The sequence below is a fragment of the Martes martes genome (genome assembly GCF_963455335.1).
Source record: "Martes martes genome assembly, chromosome: 2".
In the NCBI taxonomy this organism is placed as follows: Eukaryota; Metazoa; Chordata; class Mammalia; order Carnivora; family Mustelidae; genus Martes; species Martes martes.
Genome location: NC_137889.1, coordinates 124,668,735 through 124,691,166, shown reverse-complemented (window position 1 = coordinate 124,691,166; position 22,432 = coordinate 124,668,735).

Below are 22,432 nucleotides of genomic sequence, written 5' to 3'. Positions count from 1 at the left end.
CTTCCAAATCCTGTGCTGTGTGCTCTCTCCTACACAGCAGGGTGTAATTTTGCTTGTGGTATATGCAAGCACCTTTTCCCAGCATGCCCTCATCTAAGCATGCTTTTCCTTGTGCCAGACACTATTATGCTCTATCAATTTAATATTCTCAAGCCTTTAGTTATGTGGCTGTGCCAGGTATGTCTAATTTTTCTGTTCATCTAAAAAATAGCTTTATGTTATTATAAATAGAATGCACATTGGGAGATGGAAATACACTGTTCATTAGGTATACCAGTACAAACCATTGGCCTCTGGCCATGCTTCTCTAATGATGTAATTTCCATACCCCCAGGGATATGGTTCTGTATCCTCTCTTTATTTTGAAGGTCATAATTGTAAACACATGTCTTTGACTGGATACCTTATATCAATAGCCTTCATCCATTCTGCCAGAAGACGTGCACAGTGCAATGCAACATCAAAGGAAACCCAATGAAATGTTGGTCTATTATTTGAGATATATTTGGGCTTGGCTCATACTAACTTATTGCTAGATTTGAAAATCAAACCATAGGCTAAGGCTGAGAGGTTTTAGGGGAGCAACCTGAGTACTAAATAGATGAGATAAAAAATTACAGAGTAAAAAGATTTCATTGTAGTCATCTGCATGGCAAAACCACAAATCTCGTACACATAAGCCAGGATCTATTATCAGTCACATGCATTTAGTTTATTTACATTATAATTTCCCAGATCTGTCTGAACAAATTTGTGAATTTTCAGTGAAAAAGTTTTTCTGGTCTCTATATTTACTTTAGTTTAGTGGGCATCATTTGTGAATCTGTGGCCTTGGTATATTCAATAGAAAGTAGTTACAAGTAAACACACACCAAATTCTCTAGTGGTCACTTAGCTCAGTATGAGTTTTAAAAGTTTATCAATGATTGATCACTCTGGATATTGTTAAAGTCTTCTTTCACGTACAAATGTACTCCTAAACAACACCCTACTAAATGATTTCCCTAAGAGAAAAAAAATCCATGAATAGTGAGTGCTAGAAACTGAAATATATTTTTTGTGTCTTATAAAAACCAGTGATTCTGTTTTCTCTGTTTTATGTTATAAATTCTTATTAGATAATGTGGCTGTGCCAAAACAATTCAAAATTTTTAAGAAATATTTTTTTCCTGAATTTTATAGTTCTCATCATGAAAACTAAAAATCGTCTGTTTTGGGGGTTGAATTTGTTTTTTATGTAATGTTCTTGTAGAATTCCAGTAAATCTGCAATACTCCATGGAAGTCCTGTCTCTAATATTAGTGCTCTGTGCTTTAGGGAGGTGCTGTGGGAAACTTTCTAACAGTAATGTAGAAGCTAGAGTTTAATGGCATGCTGACAATTATGTGGAAGAAGGTGGGTGTGGTGCCTTCATGATTGGTGCCAGAATAGCAGATGTCATGAGCCTTTGTTCATGAGACACATTTGTGTCAGCTGGCCGTATTATGTTATGCAAAGAAGGCTGAGACCTTATTCCCCAGCTCATACTCCAGGACATATGATTTAAGAAAGGTCTCTTTTAGCCAAGAAAAAGGCATTTTTAATTTGGAAAATGACTTCAGAATGATTGACATTCATCAACTAACATATTTTCCCAAATGCTTAATAATGCAGCTTTACTAATAAGAAATCTGAGCAAGTGACAAACATTTCTGTAAGGATTTAATCGCATTGTGGCTAAAAAGGGTGATGCACATATAATTTAATTATAAGAGAGAATAAATATCTTAAAAATCTAAGTAAATTTTTAAGATATTTTTGGGGATTCACAAGAAGATTAAATTTGAGGCACTAATATACCCAGCAAAACTTGTAAGTCCTTGCATCAGTGTTTCCTTAAATTTTTCGTGTAATGCCACCCACATAAAATGATACTATCTCTATGCCACACTGGAGTAAAAAGACAAAGCTATTGAGATTAAAGACAGGGGTGAAATGCTATTTGTTTGCCCTAAAAGGTGAGGGAATTAATAGCTATGTGTGTCTTTAGATTGTACATTTCTTTCTTTCCTTTCCCTTTCCCTTTTCTTTCCTTACTGTCATTTGTTTCAGGTCAGTAGGAAAAGGAGATATACATTTTCTTCTTAGATTTCTCAGATATTCAAGGGGTATAAATTCAGGGCAAATTACTCTCACTTTCAGACCTTCTGTTTCAATTAAAAGACTATCTGTTAGTTTGAAAACAAATAGAGCTTATTTCTTTAAAACAAGTCTAATTGTGCTCTGGTGAGCCCACAGTATATAACAGAATACCACTGGGCTGATTAATAATCATATTATAGAAACATGTTAAAAACAAGTTAAAGTGAAAGTTGGAAATGAAAATAACGCGCTGGAAGGTTTGCAGTAAATTTCAGCTTCATTTGACCCAATTTTAATTGATGCTTTGTTTCTTGGTATTTTGAATCATAAACATAAACAATTCATTCTTGGCTAGGTGGCATTTAACCTTGCATTTTAGTATATTAATTCCAATGTGTTGGTTCTTACAGATATTTGAAATCCTCCCTTTCATTTTTTTCATTTCTTTCTTTACTCCATTAGTTTCCTCAATCTCTTCTGATATTCTTTCCTTCCTCCCTTTTTTTTTTCTTTCTTTCTTCCTTAGAGAAAGAATATCTGAATTTTAAAGCCCATCTCTGAAAACAAGAGCAAAGACCTAACATTTGAGAGGTGGTACATACAGGGGAATCACTATAAATATGGAAGTTTTTATGTTTCTCTTAAATTTTTGTTCTTTATTTCAGAGAGTTAAAAAATGTTGAGTTCATTAAGGATGACTTTCATGTGGTTACTTTCTGTTGTAATAAAGAATTTCATAAAGATGGAATGCCATCTAGAAATGGAGTTTAATTTAGATTATGAATCAGGTTAAGGTTTTCAGTGTATGTTTTAATTATCAAGGGTATCCCTCAGTCACAGTTTAGATTTATTCAGTTTCTGTTTTTCAAACATTTTATATTTAGCAACCTCTAGAAGTTATTATTCATTTATTTGATTTATAAAATGCACTCATCACCCTGGCCCCTGGGCATATTTATAACAGTGATGCAAACTTAATTAATACAACATTGCTTGGTTTTTCCCCAGCAAGTGGATTTCTCCACCTCCCTCCTGTAGCCACCATGAATCAGGAGAAGAGCCAATTGGAACATATGAACCATGCAACTGGGCTTTCAAGGAGAAATTTAAATTGTTTTTATACTGAGAGAGGAAATAAATCTGTACAAAATATCTTTCTCTTGCTGGTCAGGTGGATAGAATCTCCAGGGATGTGCTACTTGACCCACACAGCTAGGGTTATGTGTCCCTCATCACCCTGAAAAAAAAGCTAGGAGGGTAAAAATAAATTATATAATACTTCATATTAGGCAACCAAGAGAACTGGATTGCAAAGGGCATGAACAGACTACATAGTCAATGTCTTTTGCTTTTTTTTTTTTCCCCTCAGACTTTAAGTTATTGTGAGTGCAAGATAAAATAATGGTTAAATATTCAAGCTGGAGTCATCTTTCTTTGGTTTAAATTCAGATCTTTCTAAGGTTTTTCATCTATAAAATGAGGATATAATGGCATCTCATTCACTGGATTGTGTGGATTCAGTGAGAGAATGTGTACAAAGTCTCTCTAACAGGCATGGCACGTAGAAAGAACTCCAGAAAAATTAGTTGTAGTTTTTCATGGAATTTATAATTAGAGTGTTCTCTGCCACAGAGGAGGCCTAAATGACCAATTTTTGGGCCCTGTAACTCACATATTAAATTTTCTGGAGAAACTCATTGTGGTACTACATATACACTGAGCTGGTTGTTACAAGGATTTTAACATGGTGTTGGCAAAACATGAACCTAAAATCTCTCCATTACACTGTATGGGTGAGTGATACTGACCACCCTCATAAGCTATTTGCAACATTTCCATTTACCCAATAAGAGAGAGAGACATTATATATAAGGAGAAGTATTCCATTAATTGCTCACAATAGGAATGAGTTTCATAGAAAGATAATTTGGGGGCTACAGGGAATATAGCAATACGTAAGAAACTTTGGAGGATATGTTGTCCTGTGAAACATTTATTTTATTCCAAGGCAGACACACTGGGTGAGGATCTAGGATATATATTTTCTTCTATTCCCAACCTTTCCTCTGTAGCTCCATTTTGTGTCTGCCAGGATACACGCCTGACTCAAAAAAGCCCTCTCAGCTCTACAGGAATTTGTGGAAAATGAGTCTATTCTCAGACCCAGTCTGTGGTTGAACTAGTAGTACCTGTGGGAAGATTGGGGCAGGAAGGAGTTTATGCTCTTGTTACTTATCTTTTGGCTCATTTAGAACCCAGGTATTAGATCCTGTTTTAGGATTGTATGTCCAGAAGGAAAAAAATTAATTGAATAATTGTGGTTTTGATTCCTTAACTCCAAAATAATTTAGTTAAAAGGAGAGAAAATTGATCTGATCTGATTATTCACTGAATAAGCATTTATAAGTAATTATATGAGTACTAAATGTATTTCCACTTCTTACCCACATTTTTTTAATTAATTTGGTAGTGGTTCTATTTTTTTCTTGTTTTCATATCAAATGCATGGTGTACTTGTGTTGGTAACATCTCTCATTCAAACTCTATGATTTTTAGCAGCTGGTATTAGGTTTTTATTGGGATATAAAGGTAACTTGTTCCTTCTTCCTCATATTTAGTTGGGAATAGTTGATTAGATAGATTTTGTCAGCGCTTTTGACCTCTGAGGGAGCTCAGAGCCCTTTTCTGTTCTCATCTCAAGGATTACCTCATTTGCAAACACACCACATTCTACATTGAAGAGGTGGGAGTGTGGCTCTGGATTGACCAAAATGACAGCCTGTGTCAGAAAATGGTGCTTTCTCTTTTCCCATGAGTCTAGGTAACATAGGTCTGGAATCATCTTCCTTGGCTTTTTTCCCTTCCCTCAGTCCAGAGAAAGGTCTAGAGTGTACTGTATAGAAAAGCCTAGCCTAGATATTAGGAAAAAATTCTCAGACATTTCTTTTTCTTGGCTTTTTATTCTTCACAAAGGAGGGCCTTTATTTGCCTTGGATGGGTAGATTTGAGATTTGGGTTTGGGCTTTTTGTTGAAGGTTGGGTCTGGGCTTTATGTTGAAGGTTATTTAGTTAGATCCACCTAGGAGCTTGGGTTCTCCAATGAGATGTCAGCCATCTCACTGGAATTCTATAATGGGATTTGGGGACCAAAATGCCTGTTAGTAATAAAGGTTTCTTGGCCTTTGTCATGGTCTTTGAGGGCTTTTTGGTAAGGGGTGTCTGGTGAAAGGCAAAAGTGAGATATTCCACAGCCCTTTGTCAACTACCAACTCTTAATGTAACCCACATATACTCATCTATTGGTGTGTATAAATAGTGACCCTTAACTACTACTGAGTGGGGTGGATGGTTTTTATTTTTTCAGGATCATCACTTGGGAAAATAGGACTAAAATTTATTGGTGATTATTATTTTCTATTGCTCAGTAATCTGCAGAATATGGCTGGTCCCATCATTTGATTTCTGTTATCTTCATCTGCATAGGCCATAGAGTTCATTACTAAATAAAGAACACTGTATATCTGCACCCATGGGGGAGGGGGGGAAACAGTGGGGAGGATCTCTGTTAAGATGGAGATGTCTGCAAAATGTAGCCATGGGAATGTGCATAACCTCTCCTCAGGGAGTGTCTAGAGTGTCTGCCTGGTGCTAATTCTCTGAAGGAAGAGAATTGATTGCATGTGGAAGAAATTGTAGGAAATTTTCCTCTTGGAATCTGAAATTTTGTAACACTCCCAAATTCAATAGAAGACAGAAGAAAGATTATATGAATTTATTAAACAGAATGTGTTTGAATTTATCCCATGTCTAACAACATAAATATGAAATAAAGGAGGACATCCTCACACCACCCAAAACACATTTCTTTAACAAACACTAGTTGGGAGAGGATGCGACCTTTCTCAGGTTCTAGTCCAGACACTTATTGTAAAATGGGGTAATCAAAAGTCTCCTAAATTCTCAGATTCTTTGGGGGTACAGCTGAATTGTGGTTTTTACTTTTAATGTTCAGTGGAATGCCACGATGAATCCTATCCTGTATCTTTCTGTCAGCAAGAAGTTTTCCACCATGTGTATTGGAACTAGGCCTGTTATTCTTATTAATTCTTTTGCTGTTACAGTAGCACTGTGCTAATTCTTACAGGCTGGTCAGTGTCATGTTTTTTCCCAGCCAACACCATTCTTAAACCCTCAGGCAGTAGATGAATGAGGAATGGTGTGATGATATAGCTGCCTTCATTTAATTTTTATTGTTTGGATATTTACACTCATTAGCATGTATGCAACCAGACACTGTATGCTGTGCTATTCTCTTGTGTTTTGTATGAGAAGACATAGTTATGAAAAACATAGTATAATTTTTATTCTTTAGTGGTGGAAAGAATTTTGCAAGTGAAACAACATGGAAGCTTAATATATAACAGAAGATGAAAATAAAGATAGAGGGGACTCAGTGTCTCTAGTTCCCCTTCCCCTTGTATAAGTCCTAAGAAAAATATTTCCTTAAATACATGACAATATGTTAAACGCTTGAAGGAAAGTGAAATGTTTAGATATAGATATGCAGATTTAAAAAAGCCAGTGTGCATACTGTTGCCTCAATGGAGGGATAGACAAATATTTTAGAAAATGTTGCTTTTAGCCTTGTCCTCTAATAGCTCCCCCCCATCTCTCATCAATAAAAACCTTTTATGTATTCCCATTTCATTATCTCTGGGCTTAACCCATTCTCTGCTTTCCTCCTTCGACTTGTACCCTAAATTTTCTTCTTGCCTGCCTCTTAACAATCTGCCTGTTTGTGTATGCCTGTGGCAACTTTTCCCATTCCACTCTGAAAATCTCTCTTGGATGCATGCTTTTTAGCCCACCCCTGTACCACAGTCCTCACCCAGGATGGAGCACTCTACCCTGAGCTAGCAATTTGAGTAGACTCTTTGAGGGGCCTCTGTCTATTCAAAGTGTGGTTGGTATAGCAACATGCATATCACCGGGAGTTTGTAAGAAATACAGAATCTTTGGCTCCATCCTACACTGACTGAGTCAGTCTGAATTTTATTAAGATCCTGGGTCATCTCTTTCTTTGAAAAGCAGTGGTCTAGGAGGTGAGATCTTACTGGAGTATGGAGGGAGTTCTCCATCACTTGATGCTTGATGTCTGTGTAGCTCTTACAGTGGAAGTAGTATTTCGGTGATATCAGGAAAATGAGTAGGGATTTTCCAGGGCGGGGGGGATTGTATGGTTCTCCAGAGAGACAGAATCAGCATATGAAGAGATTTATTATATTGGTTTACATGATTTTGGAGGCTAGGAAGTCCCACAATTTACTGTCTGCAAACTGCAGACCCAGGAAAGCCAGTGGTGTAGTTAGAAGGCCTGAGAGTTGGAGAGCTGATAGTAAAGGTTCCAGTCTGGGTCTGAAAGCCTGAGAACCAAGAGTGCTAAGAGCAGGAGAAGATCAGTGTCCTAGCTCAGTTGTCAGGCAGAATTATTTCAACCTTCCTTTACCTTTTTGTTCTATTTAGGCTCTCAGTGGAGTGAATAAAACCCGCCCACAGTGGGAAAGGCCATCTGCTTTACTCAGTCTACTCATTAAAGTGTTAATCTTTTCTGGAAACACCTTCATAGACATATCCACAAATAATGTTTAACCAGCTGCTTGGGCATCTTGTGGTCCAATCAAGCTGGCACATAAAATTAACCATCACAGTATCCCATGCTGGGAAAATAGCATGTGGAATGATGTAATTGGGGAACTACTAGTTCAATTTTTCTAGGCCGTCATATGTAAAAAAGGAGGTGGGTACTATGGTTTTAAAACATGGTTATAAATTCTTTGATATTCCTTCCATCAAGTGTGCCTTGAATTTGGGTGGGCTTGTGACTGCTTTGTCCAATAGAGTATAGTAGAGGTGATACCATCTGACTTTCAAGGGTGGGTCATTAAAAGGCCATGTAGCTTTTACATGTTTATAAAACCCTGAGCTGCCGTGTAAGTTGTTTGAATAACCTGAGGGTGTTGTGCTTATATGCATTAGGATTTATTAATGATTAAGATAGGGAAATACGATGTTTTCAAGGCCATTGACAAGGTAACTTACTTAAAGAGATGATCACAATATGTTTGAAGAAAAATGATAAGGTTCTGGGGGCAGGAAAGTGTTATTTGGAATGGAGAGAATAAATGTGAAAACTACTACCTAGGAAGAAAAAATTGCAGGACTTGGTTGTTTAGATGTAAGTATTGGGCAAATATTACCTCATTTGGAAGATTGGGTTACTGATTTTGCCATTTATAAAAATAAGAATGTAGAGAGAAAAGGAGATGATTTGTTGGAAGAGAATGAGTTTATGTCTCAGGACCTATCCAGTTAGAGAGGTATAGACAGCATTTGGGTTTAGGCTGGTACTAATTAGTGTATAAGTCCCAATTTTAAATGTGCTCTTCATGCATGCTGATTCTGAATAATTGGTGGTGGCTGTCTGGAAGACTGAGTTGAGGATTTTGAGAGTGGTCTTGGCTTAATTGGGGGAAGAGGCATCATCAGTGATTGATGTTTACCTGGAGTAAGGCCAAGGATGATTGGCCTCATCAGTTGCCTGATGTCTATTTGGCCACTCACTTAGGTAGTAATGGTAGGCACTGTCAAGATGTTATGCCATTGAGAGGTACTGATAATCTTTACCTCTTTTAAAATGTGCCCACACTTTGTTGAGTAAAATAAAGCCAGAAAAAAATATTCATTTAAGCAGTCATTATCTGTGGCATGTTGTTCTGTGGGGACGGACCCACTATGATCCTGGACCCAAAAGAGCTGGCTGTGGTGAGGGAGTATCTTTGACTTCCTGCTAGGTAAAAGTGATGGAAAGAAGTAGTGTCATGGAATTACAGAATTGGAAAGAAATTTGGAGTTTGGTTATTCCAGCCCTTATATTTTACTGAGAAGGATTGAAGCTTGAGAAGATGTGCCTTGCCTAAGATCACTTAGCTTTAGAAGCTCTGCAGTTGCTTTGAAATCTATACAATAAATTTTTCCTCTTAGGACAGAGCCAGTACTGGAAGCCAGCCTAACTGCACAGTGATGACATTGGCTTATGATAAACTGGATCAATTGCATGTCAGATAGAAACTACTATGTAACTGCCCAAGGTGAAGCAAGGATTCCTTCCACACTGAGGATATCTATTCCTACCCATGGCTATCAGAAGCTGGTCTGTTGCTAGCTGTGGAGCCCAGAAGATACCTTGAAATTTTCAGGGAAAGATAATAGATGGTTGGGAGAGTTTCCAGAATGGCGGTTTCTGTAACATCTGTAGCCTCAGAACTTAGGAAGAGCAAGCAGAAAATGTGTTTTTGCAAATGTTTTTCATGGATTTACAACCTAAGCTGTTTAACAGATTGTCTTGCTTAAAAAATACGACTGGTTTTAGCTGACAGGTTGGATTTTATGAACTGATTGATCCCAGCTGCCAATTGTCAAGGCCAGAGGATGTTCCAAATTGGCAGTCCCCAAAGACCTTGAGTTGATTGGTTTAGAGTGGGGAAAGGAAGATTTGGGGGTGGAGAAAATAGAGTTTTATAAAACTAATATGATTTTAAAAGTATTTGAAGTACAAATATCCTTTAGAACATACGAAAAGCCATAGTAGTCCAAACTTTATTCTTCTTTGTGGATTGTTCTAAAGCTTTCTAGGGTTAAGTACCCTTGTTTCTTATATTTTCTAAGAGTAAAACTATACTCCTATTTACATAGTGCAAGGGACATGTACATCTTGACTGCTCCAAAGTTTGAATTATGTACTTTCTTAAGAAGGAAACTACGTTTTGAATTCATGAAAATCTTTTCCTATTTTCCCCAAAACACTAAGCATCTACATCTTAAAGACATGGTGGGGAATTTTACTTGGCTAGATTCTTGAGTGGCAAATGATGCAGTTGTTTGAAATTCAATTTTAAAATTTTATTGTGAGATCAAAGTCCATATTTGAGCATATTATTAACAATACTAATAATGATATTGATACCTCTACTTATTTTAACTTTTATGGCTGATCTCCCATGATTGGTACCTATCTCATAGACTTGTAAATATAAAATGAGCTAACCCAAGCAGAGTGTTTAGAATAGTGCTTGTTACATAATTAATGCTTGATCAGTGCTATTATTATTACAGAAAATAACAATATGAGGGTAATGTTACAAATGCCATTGGTCAAGTATGCGATAAACCTCTGAATTAATTGCCGAAGTGCAACTTAGCTAAAAACATCAATGATTGCTTTCAGAGGATCCCATGCTTATTATTTAAATAGTGTTTAGAACAGATCATCTGTCATTGGTCCAACTATATGATGAGATCACCAATATATAGTTTATGCATATTGGCATTTCTACTTGTAACTATATTTGTAGTTAAACTGGCCTTGGTGTTCTGGATTTCACCCAGTCCTGGATTTTCTAGAGGTGAAGCTTTGCCTGAGACATAACCTTCCAAAACATTAATTAGGTATTTGTTGGTGATATTGTCTACTTTATCTACATTCCTGTTGCTTAAATGGAGGTGTCCATCTCTCTTAATTAAATATACATGGCCCCATTGGAAGAAAAGTCATAGTTCTTTTTTTTTTAAGATTTTATTTATTTATTTGAGAGAGAGAGAGAGAGAGACAGAGCACAAGCAGGGCAGAGGGAGAGGGAGAAGCATACTCTCTGCTGAGCAGGCTTGATCCCAGTACCCTGAGATCATGTTGAGAACTAGAGAATCTATCCAAGTAAAGATCATGACCAGAGCCAAAGACAGATGCTTAACCAACTGAACTATCCAGGTGCCCCAAAAGTCAGATAGTTCTGATACTGAATTAGGTGAACAATGAGGGGCATTGTCAGTGCTACCAAACTAGTTACTCTGTCTCAAAGGGAAATCATAAAATGGCAGCTCTCAGTACTCTCTCACTTTCTCCAAAGAAAAATTCCCATTGAAGGGAAAATTTTACCAAATCTAATGAACAATAAATATTTTAAGAAGTCAAAGCATCTTGAGATTCACTTTCCAGAAGAAAGCACCCTGTAATAAGATGTAGCATTGTCTAAGTCAATTAATATAAATGAATAATTGGCTATTAGGAGACTATACTCTGAATTTTGTTATTCAAAACACAACTGATGTAAGTGAAACAATCAGCAGGTATTGCTTCAAGTTATATCTTAGCCACTTTTTAGTATTGTGACCCTGAACTTCATACAAAGTTCCTTATATCTCATCATATAGATATTAAATGCTTAGTATTTATTATTTTATTATTCAGAATTAAATAAAGTCAAATTCTAAGACTATGGCTAAATACATTTTATTTTTTAAAGATAATGTCTGGACTCAGTTTAAGCTTAATCTAGCAGAAAAAAACCACAATCTTTGGAATAATCAAGATAGTATTTGCCAAAACTTTCTGGTCTCCCCTGTTCTCCCTACCTCTCCCCCTATACTGGAGAAAAGGATATGATCAGAAAAAGGAAAATCAAACCAACTAATTATTGTATGTTGCATAAAGGACTTATATGAATCTATTTCTGGTAGGCACCATTGGGAAGACTCTACCATCCCTTCTAAAAACATTTCATATAAGAAAAATTATAAAGAAATATATAGTAAATCTAAGACAACAAAGCTTGGGTACTTATTATGTGTTAGGTATTAGGTCAGCCAATTTATATTCTGTACTTTATCAAATGGGTGCTACCATTATAAATGTTTAAGAAATGAAGAAACAGGCTAGAGAGATTAAGTAAATTACCAGAATCACAGAGGTATAAATAAGAGAATTAGGACTCTGCTACAAGCTCGAGTGGTCTGGGAAGTCTCAGTGGAGGAGATGTGAGCGATATCAGCTGTGTTCCTAAAGGTGGAAGGATGGTAGCAGGTAAATACAGATATATCAAGCTTCAAATGCATTTTTGTATTAATCAGTTGACCAGTTTGACTCAAATGATGTGTTTTAGAAGGTGAGTGATCAGAGATAAAATTTTTTTAAACAGCTTTTTTGAGGTGTAACTGATAGATAATACACAGTGAGTGCTTAACCTATACAATTTGATGAGTTTTAAGCATAAGTACACAACTGTGAAACCATCACCACAATCAAGATAATGAACATACCCATTGCTGTCAAAGTTTCTTAGAGCACCTTTGTAATTCCTTCCTTCCAGTCCTCCTAACTTCCTACCTCTGGATTCTTAGGCAACCACTGATATACTTTCTGTTACTGTACATTATTATGCATCTTTAAGAACTTTATAGAAGTGTTTTTATCTGGCTTCTATCACTCAGGATAATGATTCTGAGCTTTTTCTATGTTGTATATATATCTGTAGTTCATTATTTTTCTTGCTGAGCAGTATTTCATCAGATGGATATAGCACCATTTGTTTTTCCATTGACCTTTTGTTGGGCATTTGGATTGCTTTCAGTTTTGGGCCATTACAAATAAGGCTACTATGAATGTTGACTTACAAATATTTGTTTTGGACCTATGCTTTCGTTTGGGGGGGTAAGTAATTAGGAATGGAATGGCTGGATCATTATAGTATGATAATGTTCAATTTTTTTTTTTTTTTAAAGATTTTATTTATTTATTTATTTATTTGTCAGAGAGAGAGAGAGCGAGCACAGGCAGACAGAGTGACAGAGGGAGAAGCAGGCTCCCTGCGGAGCAAGGAGCCCGATGTGGGACTCGATCCCAGGACGCCGGGACCATGACCTGAGCCGAAGGCAGCTGCTTAACCAACTGAGCCACCCAGGCGTCCCGATAATGTTCAATTTTTGAAGAAACTACCAAACTCTTTTCTTAAGTGGTTGTATAATTTTACATTCCTACCAGGAGTGTGTGAGAATTCCAGTTTGCCAAACCTTCCCCAACATTTGGTGAATGAAAGGATCAGTGGAAGGCAGATGGAGACTCATATGCTAAGTTAAGAAATTTGGACTTTTATCTGAAGGCAACACAGACACATTAAAAGTTTTAGAGAGGGACAAGGTGTATGACGAGATTGAGGAAGGAAGGTAAGTCTCTTATAGTGTTCACAGAGTTGATTTGGATGTGAAAGGTAGCAACTTCAGTGGTGCCTGAGATAGTTCAGGTATGAAGATAAATGTCTGAACCAGTGGGATGGGGGTGATAATGGAAACGAAAGGGCAGATGCAAGAGGAAGTTTGAAGGAAAAGTTAATTACACAGGTTTTATTTTGTTTTTGTTCCTCAAATGAATGGAAGGAAAATTTTCTTGTATTTTTCTAGTTTAAGAGACTAGATAAGAGTGGTGTCATTAATAATAATAGAACAGTCAAGAGGTATATTTTGGAGATAGAGAACGAGAAAGAAAACACATGGAATTTATTTTAGATATATTGAATTTGAAGTGAATTCAACTATGTTCCAGGCATATTTTTATGGTAATGTTTACACCATGCTTCAGTTCAACATAAATTTTAGGTGACCGTGTAAACATATAGAAGAGGAACTTTGGAAATAAGGTACAGGCAGAAACTGTCAGTGAGGTGGGGACAAGGGAGAAGAGCAAGATGCAGAACTGGGGTGGGGGCTTTAAGGAGGCTATGGAGGAGCTGTGGAGCATGTATTTGGGAAATTTTTCCCACAGAAGTGTTAGTTTTAATTGGAAGAGATGCATGACCACACCCCAGGGGTCATGGTATTTCAAAGAGCCATTTCAGGGGTAACTTCATTAGGAATCCTGTTCTGTTTGTAATTTCCATCATTTTTTCAAGATGGTAGGCATGAAGTATAGCTAATATCTGTCTAGTTTTTTCTTCTTTCTTGTTTTTTCTCAAATGCCACCATTGCTGGGAATGATCTTGTCCTTTTTTTTCTATTGGCATTGGCCAGGGTTCTATAGCCAGGAATTTGATTCCACTATTGTATCTTCAAAAGATGATTCCAGGATTCAACTAGTAGTGTTGCATGCAATTTTATGAGTCTTGGGGAAATGTAATTTAAATTTTATCTTCAAGGAAATTATGCTTCAAGCATTTCTTACTGCATTTAGTCACTGCAATCCCACCCACAACTAGTCCCACCCACAACTAGTTAATGCATTTAGTCATTCCAGTCCCACCCACAACTAGTCACATACGTGCTGAGACCATGAAATAGTAATCATCATCATGAAATAGTAATACAGTGATACTTCTTAACAGTTTATAAGAGAGAATGTGTTTAAGTGTGATTTTTTTTTCAATATAACACACTGCAATGATGTCTCAGGAGACAAAGTGAACTATGTTGAATTCCTGCCAGTACTTTTATTCTAAAATGGTTGATTTAAATATAGTGCTTTCTGTGGATTGAGACAAAAATCAAATGTTTTTGTTTGTTGGTTCTTCTTCCATTCCCTTTGTATTAGGTAGAATAACAGTGTTTGTTGATGTTCTCATTTCTTGAGCACTCAGTATTTATTACCTTATTTTAGAATGAAATCTAACATACTTGTCATATGGCTCCTGATCCCAATTGCACATATGCTTTTTAATGGCCTTAATGACCTTAGCTATGAATCAGGTAATTGTTCTGATTATATATAAATCTGCTTAGATTCATTGTATATTTAACATTTTACACTCACTAATTGGATTGTTAGAAAATGTCTATAAGATTAGAGCATTAGAGATGGCTTTCCTTGGGTACAAAAAGCACAAAGCAACATTATTACGGTAATAGTTTTCAGTAGTCTTAGTCAACTTTGTCTTTTTATGGTGCTACTTCAGCTTTGTCCCCCAAAATTTATAATTGAGCTCAATCATGAAAAGTACCAAAGGCAGTAGAACATGATGATTAGAAGCATGGGCCTGGAAACAGACTGAATCACTGGAAGATGCTCCCTCAATGGATAGTTTTTTGAATCTTAACAGTTACTTAATTTAGTTTTCTTAAATTTAAAATGGCAATAAAATTGTAAATTTTCTTTTTTTTTTATTTTTATTTTTTTTTTATTTTTTTTTTAAAGATTTTATTTATTTATTTGACAGACAGACATCACAAGTAGGTAGAGAGGCAGGCAGAGAGAGAGGGGGAAGCAGGCTCCCTGCAGAGCAGAGAGCCCGATGCGGGGCTCGATCCCAGGATCCCGGGATCATGACCTGAGCTGAAGGCAGTGGCTTAACCCACTGAGCCACCCAGGTGCCCCAAAATTGTAAATTTTCAATGGGTTTTTAGAGTAACAGTGCTTGGTACAGAAGAAATAGCAAGTGAATGCTAGCAAACAACAACAACAACAAGAAGTAAATGAGAATCTCAATCAACCAGCTCTGAGGCTTAATCATAGATTTTCTCACTGCAGGTAGGCAAGGCACCCATCCATCCATTCAGGGGTACATCATTTTTAAGTTCTTCAGCTTTTATGAAAGATTGCAATATCAGTTATCTCTTTCTTTTTTTTAAATTAAATTTTATTTTATTTTATTTTCAGTGTTCCAAAATTTATTGTTTATGCACCACACCCAGTGCTCCATGTAATATATGCCCTCCATAATACCCATTTTACACCAGGCTCACCCAACCTCCAACCCCCCACCCCCTCCAAAACCCTCAGTTTGTTTCTCAGAGTCCATAGTCTCTCATGGTTTTTCTCCCCCTTCAATTTCCCCCAACTCAATTCTCCTCTCCATCTCCCAATGTCCTCTGTGTTATTCCTTATGCTCCACAATTAAGTGAAGACATATGATACTTGACTCTCTCTGCTTGACTTATTTCACTCAGTATAATCTCTTCCAGTCCTGTCCATGTTGATACAAAAGTTGGGTATTCATGTTTCTGATGGAGGCATAATACTCCAATATATATAGGGACCATATCTTCTTTATCCATTCGTCTGTTGAAGGGCATCTTGGTTCTTTAAACAGTTTGGTGACTGTGGCCATTGCTGCTATAAACACTGGGGTACAGAGGGCCCTTCTTTTCACTATATCTGTAACTTTGGGGGAAATACCCAGTAGTGCAATTGCAGGGTCATAGGGTAGCTCTATTTTTAATTTCTTAAGGAATCTCCACACTGTTTTCCAAAGTGGCTGTGCCAACTTGCATTCCCACCAACAGTGTAAGAGGGTTCCCCGTTCACCACATCCTCTCCAACACATTTGTTTATGTGTTGTTGATTTTGGCCATTCTAACTGCTGTAAGGTGGTATCTCAATGTGGTTTTTATTTGAATTTCCCTGAACATTTTTTCATGTGTCTGTTAGTCATTTGTCTGTCTCCTTTGGAGAAGTGTCTGTTCATGTCTTCTGCCCATTTTTTGACGTGATTATCTGTTTTGTGTGTGTTGAGTTGGAGGAGTTCTTTATAAGTCTTGGATATCAGCCCTTTGTCTGTAGTGTCATTTATGATTATCTTCTCCCATTCTGTGGGTTGCCTCTTTGTTTTGTTGACTGTTTCATTTGCTGTGCAGAAATTTTGATCTTGATGAAGTCCCCAAAGTTCATTTTCACCTTTGTTCCCTTTGCCTTTGGAGACATGTCTTGAAAGAATTGCTGATGTGGCTGATGTCAAAGTGGTTATTGCCCATGTTCTCCTATATGATTTTGATAGATTCCTGCCTCATGTTGAGGTCTTTTATCCATTTCGAGTTTATCTTTGTGTATGGTGTAAGAGAATGGTCGGGTTTCATTCTTCTATACATAGTTGTCCAATTTTCCCAGCACCATTTATTGAAGAGACTGTCTTTTTTCCACTATATATTTTTTCCTGCTTTGTCGAAGATTATTTGACCATAGAGTTGATGGTCCATGTCTGGGTTCTGTACTCTGTTCTGCTGCTCCTTGTTTGTTTTTTTGTGCCAGTACCATTCTGTCTTAGTGATCACAGCTTTGTAGTGAAGCTTGAAATCAGCAACGTGATGCCCCAAGTTTTGTTTTTCTTTTTCAACATTTCCTTAGCAATTCGGGGTTTCTTCTGGTTCCATACAAATTTTAGGATTATCTATTTCCATATAACACTTCACTCCAAACTTTGGTAATTTAAAACAATAAAAACTATTGTTGTTGTTGTTGTTTTAAAATCTTGGATGGTCTCTGTGGTAATTTGGGAGTGGTGGAGCCAGGTAATTTTGACTTGAGTCTCTCATGCCATTTTGGTAAGATTATGTCTAGGGCCAAGGATCTCTTGAAGGCTTCTTCACTCATGTCAGGTTATGAGGACTAAGGACTCTAATAGCTTGGAGCTGGAATAGTGAGGTCTCTCTCCTCAGACATCTCTATGTCTATGTAGTCACTCCCTATGATTTTTAGATTTTTAGATTTTTAGTCAGGATGGCCAGACTTCTTAAATGTTGGCTCCTAAGATTTGTATTGGTGGGGCAAGGGTTGGTGGTGATGGTGGTTAGGGTAGAAGGGAGGGAGGGAGGGAGAGGGAGAGAGATAAGATCCTAATATCTTGTCTGACCACACCTGGGAATTCACTATTGTTTCCAGAATAATCAATTCATTGAAGCAGTTATAGGTCTGCCATGCTCAAAGTGAGGGAGCATAGATCCCATTTTTTGGTGTAGAAGTACAAGCATAGCACTGTAAGAGAGAATGTTAGGTAGGATGCATATTGGTATATTTTTGGAAAATACAGGGGCACCTGGGTGGCTCAGTGGGTTGAGTGTCTGCCTTTGGCTCGGGTCATGATCTCAGGGTCCTGGGATTGAACCCCGTATCAGGCTCTCTGCTCAGACAAGGGAGCCGGCTTCCCCCTCTCTCTCTGTCTGCTGCTTTGCCTACTTGTGATCTCTCTCTGTGTCAAATAAATAAATTAAATCTTAAAAAAAAAGAAAAGAAAAGAAAATACAATATACCACAATTGCCAAGCTTCCTGGTACTTGAACGGTTGTCTAACACAGATGACTAGCTTTTCATAATTAGGTCAAATAATATGGACTCAAATTCTCTGCTGCTGTGTGCTCATCATAACTGTAGTGTGAGAAAAAAAAATATTTAGGGAAGATATAAAAAAAAAAAAAGTCCTTCCCCTTTCCCCTGGACTAAACCAGGTCATCAGAGGAATCTTTGAGTCCTTATAGAAATGCTTTACCTTGGGGGAGGAGTCAAGATGGTGGAGAAGTAGCAGGCTGAGACTACATCAGGTAGAAGGAGATCAGCTAGATAGCTTATCAAACCATTGCAAACACCTACAAATCCAACAGGAGATTGAAGAGAAGAACAGCAATTCTAGAAACAGAAAATCGATCACTTTCTGAAAGATAGGACCAGCGGAGAAGTGAATCCAAAGCGACGGGAAGATAGACCGCAGGGGGAGGGGCCGGCTCCAGGCAAGCGGCGGAGCAAAGGAGCACAAAATCAGGACTTTTAAAAGTCTGCTCCACTGAGGGACATCGCTCCAGAGGCTAAACCAGGGTGAAGCCCACGCGGGGCCAGCATGGCCCCAAGTCCCGTGGGGTCACAGAAGGATCAGGGGTGTCTGAGTGTTGCAGAGCTCGCAGGTATTAGAGCGGGGAATCTGGCTACAGAGACAGAGCAGAGGAATGAGCTCCCAGCTCGGGATTACCTTGAACCGGTTGCAGGCTGGATGAGCTCAGAGGGTAGCCAGAGGCCAAGGAGACGGGAGTGACTGGGCGCTTTTCTCAGAGGGTGCACTGAGGAGTGGGGCCCCGAGCTCTCGGCTCCTCTGGACCGAGACTGGGAGGCCTCCACTTTCATTCCCATCCTCTGGAACTCTACGGAAAGCATTTGGGGGACAAAAGCTCCCAAAAGCGAACCTGAGCGGATTACTTAGCCTGGCCCCTGGTAAGGGCAGTGCAATTCTGCCTCGGGCAAAGACACTTGAGAATCACTACAACAGGCTCCTCCCCCAGAAGATCAATAAGAAATCCAGTCAAGACCAAGTTCAGCTACCAAGGACAGCAGCAGAATTCCAGAGGAGGAGAAAGTAAAGCACAGAACTCATGGCTTTCTCCCCATGATTCTTTAGTCTTGCATTTAATTTAATTAAAAAAAATTTTTTTTCCTCTGCTAAATTTTTTTTAACTTTTACCCTTTGCTTTCTTAACTTTTTTAACTAGTTTGTCTAATATATATATATATATATTTTCTTTTTTTGTATTTTTTCTTTATTTGTTTTCTTTTTTAAATTTTTTTCCCCTGAACTTCTTTTTATCCCCTTTCTCCCCCCCACGATTTGGGGTCTCTTCTGATTTGGTTAAAGTGCTTTTTCCTGGGGTCTTTACCATCCTTTCAGTATTTTATTTGCTCCTTCATGTACTCTTATCTAGACAAAATGACAAGGTGGAAAAACTCACCACAAAAAAAAGAACAAGAGGCAGTACTGAAGGCTAGGGACCTAATCAATACAGACATTGGTAATATGTCAGATCTAGAGTTCAGAATGACGATTCTCAAGGTGCTAGCTGGACTCAAAAAAGGCATGGAGGACATTAGAGAAACCCTCGCTGGAGAGATAAAAGCCCTTTCTGGAGAAATAAAAGAACTAAAATCTAACCAAGTTGAAATAAAAAAAGCTATTAATGAGGTGCAATCAAAAATGGAAGCTCTCACTGCTAGGATAAATGAGGCAGAAGAAAGAATTAGTGACATAGGAGACCAAATGACAGAGAATAAAGAAGCTGAACAAAAGAGGGACAAACAGCTACTGGACCACTAGGGGAGAATTCGAAAGATAAGTGACACCATAAGATGAAACAACATTAGAATAATTGGGATTCCAGAAGAAGAAGAAAGAGAGAGGGAAGCAAAAGGTATATTGGAGACAATTATTGGAGAGAATTTCCCTAATATGGTAAAGAGAACAAGCATCAAAATCCAGGAAGTGCAGAGAACCCCCCTCAAAATCAACAAGAATAGGTCCATGCCCCGTCACCTAATAGTAAAATTTACAAGTCTTAGCAACGAAGAGAAAATCCTGAAAGCAACCCGGGAAAAGAAGTCTATAACATACAAGGGTAAAAACATTAGATTGGCAGCGGACTTATCCACAGAGACTTCGCAGGCCAGACAGAACTGGCATGATATATTCAAAGCACTAAACGAGAAAAACATGCAGCCAAGAATACTATATCCATCTAGGCTATCACTGAAAATAGAAGGAGAGAGAAAAAGCTTCTAGGACAAACAAAAGCTGAAAGAATTTGCAAATACCAAACCAACTCTACAGGAAATATTGAAAGGGGTCCTCTAAGCAAAGAGAGACCCTAAAAGTAGTAAATCAGAAAGGAACAGAGAAAATATACAGTAACAGTTACCTTACAGGCAATACAATGGCACTGAATTCATATCTCTCAATAGTTACCCTGAATGATAATGGGCTAAATGCCCCAATCAAAAGACACAGGGTATCAGAATGGATAAAAAAAACAAAACCCATCAACATGCTGCCTACAAGAAACTCATTTTAGACCCAAAGACACCTCCAGATTTAAAGTGAGGGGGTGGAAAACAATGTACCATAATAACGGACATCAGAAGAAAGCTGGGGTGGCAATCCTTATATCAGGTCAATTAGATTTTAAGCCAAAGACTATAATAAGAGATGACGAAGGACACTATATCATACTCAAAGGGTCTGTCCAACAAGAAGACCTAACAATCTTAAATATCTATGCCCCTAACATGGGAGCAGCCAACAATATAAACCAATTAGTAACAAAATCAAAGAAACACATCAACAATAATACAATAATAGTAGGGGACTTCAACACCCCCTCACTAAAATGGACAGATCATCCAAGCAAAAGATCAACAAGGAAATAAAGGCCTTAAATGACACACTGGACCAGATGGACATCACAGATATATTCAGAACATTCCATCCCAAAGCAACAGAACATACATTCTTCTCTAGTGCACATGGAACGTTCTCCAGAATAGATCACATCCTGGGTCATAAATCAGGTCTCAACTGGTATCAAAAGATTGGGATCATTCCCTGCATATTTTCAGGCCACAATGCTCTGAAGCTAGAACTCAATCACAAGAGGAAATTTGGAAAGAACCCAAATACATGGAGCCTAAACAGCATCCTTCTAAAGAATGAATGGGTCAACCAGGAAATTAAAGAAGAATTGAAAAAATTCATGGAGACAAATGACAATGAAAATACAACTATTCAAAATCTGTGGGACACAACAAAGGCAGTCCTGAGAGGAAAATATATAGCAGTACAAGCCTTTTTCAAGAAACAAGAAAGGTCTCAAATACACAACCTAACCCTACACCTAAAGGAGCTGGAGATAGAAGAAAGAAAGCCTAAACCCAGCAGGAGAAGAGAAATCATAAAGATCAGAGCAGAAATCAATGAAATAGAAACCAAAAAAACAATAGAACAAATCAACAAAACTAGGAGCTGGTTCTTTAAAAGAATTAATAAGATTGATAAACCCCTGGCCAGACTTATCAAAAAGGAAAGAGAAATGACCCATATAAATAAAATCATGAATGAAAGAGGAGAGATCACAACCAACACCAAAGAAATACAAACAATTATAAGAACATACTACAAGCAACTCTACGCCAACAAATTTGACAATCTGGAAGAAATGGATACATTCCTAGAGACATATAAACTACCACAACTGAACCAGGAAGAAATAGATAACCTGAACAGACCCATAACCAGTAAGGAGATTGAAACAGTCATCAAAAATCTCCAAACAAACAAAAGTCCAGGACCAGATGGCTTCCCAGGGGAATTCTACCAAACATTTAAAGAAGAATTAATTCCTATTCTTCTGAAACTGTTCCAAAAAATAGAAATGGAAGGAAAACTTCCAAACTCATTCTATGAGGCCAGCATCACCTTAATCCCAAAACCAGACAAGGATCCCACCAAAAAAGAGAATTACAGACCAATATCCTTGATGAACACAGATGCAAAAATTCTCACCAAAATACTGGCCAATAGGATCCAACAGTAGATTAAAAGGATTATTCACCACGACCAAGTGGGATTTATTCCAGGGCTGCAAGGTTGGTTCAACATCCGCAAATCCATCAATGTGATACAATACATTAATAAAAGAAAGAGTAAGAACTATATGATACTCTCAATAGATGCTGAGAAAGTGTTTGACAAAGTGCAGCATCCCTTCCTGATTAAAACTCTTCAAAGTGTAGGGATAGAAGGCACATACCTCAATATTATCAAAGCCATCCATGAAAAACCCAACGCAAATATCATTCTCAATGGAGAAAAACTGAAAGCTTTTCTGCTAAGGTCAGGAACACGGCAGGGATGTCCGTTATCACCACTGCTATTCAACATAGTACTAGAAGTCCTATCCCCAGCAATCAGAC